Below are 6,098 nucleotides of genomic sequence, written 5' to 3' on the forward strand. Positions count from 1 at the left end.
TAGATGAAGAAGTACAGTTTTATGTAGGAGCACAAAAATATATTTCTATCTACATACATAAGTATATCTAGCTGTTTTTGTTAAAGCAAGATTACTGTATGTAACTTTTGATGGGATGAAATAACACATTCTTCCTCTTGTAAATAACAGTTTTTATTGATAACTATAAAACACACCCTGGCTCAAATCAATTTAACTGCTGTTACAGTCATACTCGGTGCTGTGTGACCCATAGCCTCCATAGAAGACTTAAAATGACTTGATTACTCCATTACTTTGCTACTAAGGTTGTACCTATACCAGTAATGGAAATGCCTCTGACATACTGACATAATTTAGTAGCCCCAGAAGTGGACTCTTTCTCGGCCTCTTTGCCACATCTTGTACACCCTTTTTTCCCCTAAGGATGGCAAAGTAATGTTCTATCATTAATTTTTTTCACATGGTGGAATCTGATTGGTATTAGAAAGTTCAGCTGTCACTATCAGGAAGGGAAAAATGGCACTGGAACATCTCTATTTACTACTGTTACAAAATCTTAAATATATTGAAGAAAAAGAAAATGACACCATTTGTTTCACTTGGTGTTGGTTTCAACAGTCTGCTGATCAGTCCACCACTTCGGTCTAGTCTTAAATATTCCAACAATTATTAGACGAATTGCCATGAAATGTTGCACAGATATTCATGGTTCCCAGAGGCTGAATCCTACTGACTGTGGTGATCACCTGTCCCAAGTCTCAAGTCAAGAAGAACAAGACCCAAGTCAAGACTTAAGTCTTTAACTTTGTGGCTTGAGTTCTAAAGAAGTTGAACGTTAACAGTGAGTTTGCAGCCTCATTGGTTTACAAAGGTACTTAGCTATTAAGCTAATGTTAGCTAAGCATTAGCTCACTAAGTATGTGGATATCAGCCTTGACTTATTGTCCTTGGTGCAACTCAAAATGTTGGACAAAGTTGTGTCTCAGTCTATAATTTTCGATCTGTACGTGTAGCATACTGCAATTTGTTTTTTGGGGACCACCTCATTGTTTCTGAATGAACAAAATGATCTTTAGTATCATTTTTTTCAAATTCAGTAATGTGACATTAGCCCTTCTTGGTTCTCTCCTGATTGGATGTTGTCGGATTGGCTCAAACAAAACGGTTGTGGTCAATTAACTATTGACTTGCTGAGAATGAATAACATTAATGTTGGTTGATTCAGGAAATGAATTAATTTGTGGATTCACACTTTTCAAGGAACAAATTTTTAAAATCTTTTTGGGGCTGCTATTTTCAAGTCAAAAAGCTCAAGTCCAAGTGAACTCAAGAGCCACTGGTGTTCAAGTCCATGTTGTGTTGATACAAGCTAAGAATTTGATTTGATTTACAGTGAGCTTTGCAGCATTAAAGATCTGCCAGTATGGTTGTGAACTCCTTGTTTTAATTGGAACCAGGAAGGAAGGAATCCAGACCAAATCCTTACATTTTAAACATCCCCAAAACAACAAAAAAAATATACTGTTGCCTATTACAGTCTTAGAGGGATAAAATGAAAATTCAGTCATTATCTACTCACCCTCATGCTGACTGAAGGTTGAGTTTAGTTTTTTAGTCCACAAAACACTGCTGGAGTTTCACAGGAAAACGGTGATGCAGAATCTCCCAGACAATGGAAGTGAATGGTGACCAGTTTTCATGTAAAATGTAATGTAAAAGAACAACAGAATACAAACATAAAATGCCTCCATACTTTTTGTCTGGTGTCTCCTAAAGCCCCAACATGACAATTTATCTAAAAAAAAATGTTATTTACACCATGCTTTTAGTCTGAATCTTCACTGTAGATCCTTAGCTTGGAGCCATGTTCATGTGTACATGCACACTATCTGAACTGGGTGTGTTAAGACAGTGTGCAAACTGCATGCTGAGACTTTGGATCTACGACTTTGGAGGAATTTAATGGTTTCTTTTTCCAGTTGTTTTTTCCATTTGAAAATTGGTCACTATTCACTACCACTGTTTGGGAGTGTTTTGTGGACTGAAAACTAAACTCAATCTTCAATTGGCATGAGGGTGAGTAGATAATGACTGAATTTAAATTTTTGGGTGAACTATCCCTTTAACCTTTAGTGAACTATACAAAAGAGTGTTTTTTCCCCAGACAATGTATAGACTGGACTTACAATTTAATTTTGACCACACCCAGATAATCCACGTCAATAATGAGTTGCTTTTTGTGGCTGCAATCAACTTCTCGTTCATTTTCTACTTGGACACGAAACCAAATCAAAAGGCAAACATAGAAATGTGGCAGACTCAGTAAAAACTCTGCCTGGAGGATGAGTATTGGCAGAGTTTCAGTCAATCATGGATGTCAGATAACAATGGACTTCAGGCAACTTGTTAATTGTGTTGCTCAAGGTGTGAATTGATGATTAAATGTGATCATTTGACATCTATTGAATGTTCCATCTGATCAGTTAACATCCATTTAACCTTCATCAGAGTGACATCAGGCAAATCAAAAGCTGCGTCTAATGGATGTAAGATGTGTGAATCAAATGTGAATTGAACTGCAGCTCAGGAATGCTTGTGTGAACACGCCCTCTGTTCATTATTGACTTGTATTGTCAGAAATGGGTCATTCTAACTGAGAAGACAACACGTTGCCAGAATCCACATTTTTTGCAGTGTACCACAGGCCCTAAGATCTTCCACAAGCTGTCCCTGCACACTGGAGAGCCAGGGCACTCAGAGGGCATTCACACCTTGTTAAGTTTTACAACTGGTGCATTTGTCGGTCCCAGGCTTCTATTGCCCCTGTGACTTGGTCCCTGCTTTGAAGTGACCCTCTCCATCGACCGGGGTGATGGACAAATTTAGGGTTTTCTCTGATGAATGTGAATGCAGCACACCTTTGCGTGGCCTGCTGGAAAACACAGTGTGTAAACCTGGATGAGATTACCTTTGGAGACAATTAAGGGTTAATGTGACATTCATTTAATTACAGTCAACTAATAGGGCTAGTAATTAGTGACGGGGACTATAAATTAAAGGATAACAAAATGGGTCATCTTTTTGTAGTTTCAGTCATCTTTTCTATCAGTAATAACAATAATAACAATGTGTAATTGCTATGATGTGGCAACACAGTGACATCATTACAACAAAGTCAGATGGGGCAAGAAACATGAGCAATCAGATAATTATGAGGGTTATAAACAAGTTAAGCCAGATTATTGTATTTAAACCACTGGTTCCCAAACTCAGATCCATTCACAGTGTTTGAAGGGATTTTTTTTTCACACTATGGTCATTTTTGTTGACTTATTTTTTATTGCTGTGTGGAATAAAATGTATTGGACTTAAAATAAAAAGAGCTGACAACTGCACACTCTAAAAATGCAGCTGATTCTACTACTGGTCACTGACAACGGTGACCCAGTGCAGTCTGTGCACACTGCTGATTGATCTTTTCAATATGCAATTTTTGTTGCTTCTGTACTTGTTTGTTCTTTATTATGTCTTCATACTGAGTCCTATTTATGCTACTGAGTATTTTTACTTACTTGTACTTGTATAACCGATATGGCTGTTTAGTTCATATCATGCACCAGCCCCATATCACTGCAGTTTTTGAAGTAATGATGAAATACAATTTATATATAATTGCTGTCCAGTGAAAAGTATTTACCTCCAAAACAGTTTTCAGGTTGGTGGCAATGCATTTTTCAGATTATCCAGTGGGTTTCTAAGTGGTTTGTTTGACTTAAGAAATAGGAGAAGTGTCTCAACTTAAGTTCAAAATCACCAAGTTGGAGATGAGTGGTTTTTATGGCGCTGCAATGAAATCTGTGTACACTACATGGAAATGAATTGTCTATTTTTTGGGACAGTCAGTGAGAAGTGAGAAGAGTGAGAAAGTCCATGTAGAGAGCAGAGAGGAGGACGGGGTAGATGGCATGGGTCAATCACAGGTCACCCAGGAGACCGAACCCAAACTATATATAAAGACCAGGACTGACCCGCACATGAACACACATGCAGGACACATGTCACATGCAACACGCTGTCATAGGGAAGTAAATATGGAGACCACTGTAGTCCATGTTTGGTTTCATTTGTAAGGTCCTAGATATAGTGGCAGCTTATGAAGAACTGACATATAGGATGGTAAACTGATTAGACCTATACCATGTTAACCAGAGGAAATGTAACTATTTCAATAGAGGCACTCGATGCTCAATAAGGCAACCATTATTCAGTTAAAAAAATCAACCCAGACTTTTATGAGTGGTTGCAATGTGTCATTTGGCTTGACTCTTCTTGGTGTGTAGGCTCTCAATCCCTGCAGCTTATTGTTCACTCTTTGGTCTTTAAACAGTGGAAAACTGAAACCCATATTGCACTGTACATGCTTTAACATTTATTAATTATACATTTTTTAAATTTTTTTTGTTTTATTTATTTTTATTTTCTGTTATGATTATCTCTTTCTTTATCTGGGTTTATGCACTGTTTTATGTTAATTATGATGTTGTGATGTTATGGAAATATGCCGGAACTAATAAAGAGTTTTGGTCATAAGTTGATGTGCAGTGAAAGTCTGTGTGGAAGGTGAGTCGGAACCAGGAGTGGTGGCATCGTGACATGAACGGCTTCACAGAAGCAAATTTCATTCAAAATTTCAGGATGTTAAGTCCACTTATGACTACATCTGTCACTCATCTACATCTACATCTGTCAAGTATCTTGCCACAAGTCATTTGTGGCAAGGCATTTGAGGCCAAACCCTCCCAATTTCCCCAGGAGACTCTGGTTTTTCATTTCCCTCTCCCTATTTATAATTCTCCTGTATTTCTCCCAGTTTCTTAAAAATCTTCACTCCTTTTTTTCTATTCATTATCAAAACCCATTTCTGACACTGTACTGTGTGTATAAACCATACAACCAAATAAAATAGAGCTACACCAAACCAGACTAAGAAGAATTGCCATTTCTTAAGGAAAGTTTTAAAGGAAAGAGAACTTACTCTGAACCAAAAAAACTTCATTCAAAACCTTGCAGATCTCTGCTGGTTGCATCGGGTAGTGGCATTGCAGTAGATGCTTCACCATCTGTTGCCTGGCAGCTACAAAATGGAACAAACGAACCTGAATCCTGTTGTATGGCTGGCTCCGTCTTGTTGTAGCTAGGGCCACAATGGACATACTATCGCTTTATCCCTGACAATCTCGTATACGCTAGTATTTCTTCTTACAATTGTATTTGGTCCTTTGTAGAATAAACTAAACTAAACTAAAAAAAAACTGAATGATGTGCAAATGCAGGCATTTTATGTCAAACCTTGAGATAATTGATTGAATGTGATATCCACACAAATGCATCTATTTCATGCATGCACATAAAGTAACGTGTCTTCCTCATGCAGTCCTCCTGAGACGTGGATGGTTGCATGGATTGCTTCACCTTTGTTGTGAAAGAATTCTTTCCCTTTTACCTGTGCACGGCAGCCTCCTGTAAACTGCATGAAGGAATGCCTATTGAGGTGATTAAAGGAGCAGAAAGCAGGTGATATTTAAGAGTAGGGGGGGATTTGGTATGTGAGGATGGACTTCTTTAAACTGAATGGGGGGGAGTGAAATCCCAGCCATGTTAGGAGGTGAAAGTATGAGGCTCAAACCACCGTGGCTGAGGCTCCTGTAATCCTGTAGCACAGTCCCATCCTTTTACATGCATGGCCTACTGTTATTTGTGTCAGCCACTCATCACTCACACATACTGCAGTCAGGAATGGTATCCTGGTCAATTTGGCTTCTGAAAGGAGTGCCAGTGAAGGATTCGGAGGTGATCCTGACCAGGATCAGGTTCCCCCTCTACCTACGAAAAAAAAACTATAATATACTATAATAGAGTTTTTTTCCCCAACTTTTCTTGAGGGTGGGAAGAAGTCGGGTTGGGAGGCACCTGAAACAGTGTTGTACCCACCTTTTCAATATGAATGACTTTTCTTGTCAGGTCTGAATGTGGGATTAAATCTTTTGAGCACACCCACTTTGTAGAAGCTGAATGTGAAATAAAGGCTGCTATTGTGTGACAGTGGCTCTCCCCCA

The sequence above is a fragment of the Lutjanus erythropterus genome, chromosome 10 (assembly GCF_056507025.1).
Source record: "Lutjanus erythropterus isolate fLutEry1 chromosome 10, fLutEry1.hap2, whole genome shotgun sequence".
Taxonomy (NCBI): domain Eukaryota; kingdom Metazoa; phylum Chordata; class Actinopteri; order Lutjaniformes; family Lutjanidae; genus Lutjanus; species Lutjanus erythropterus.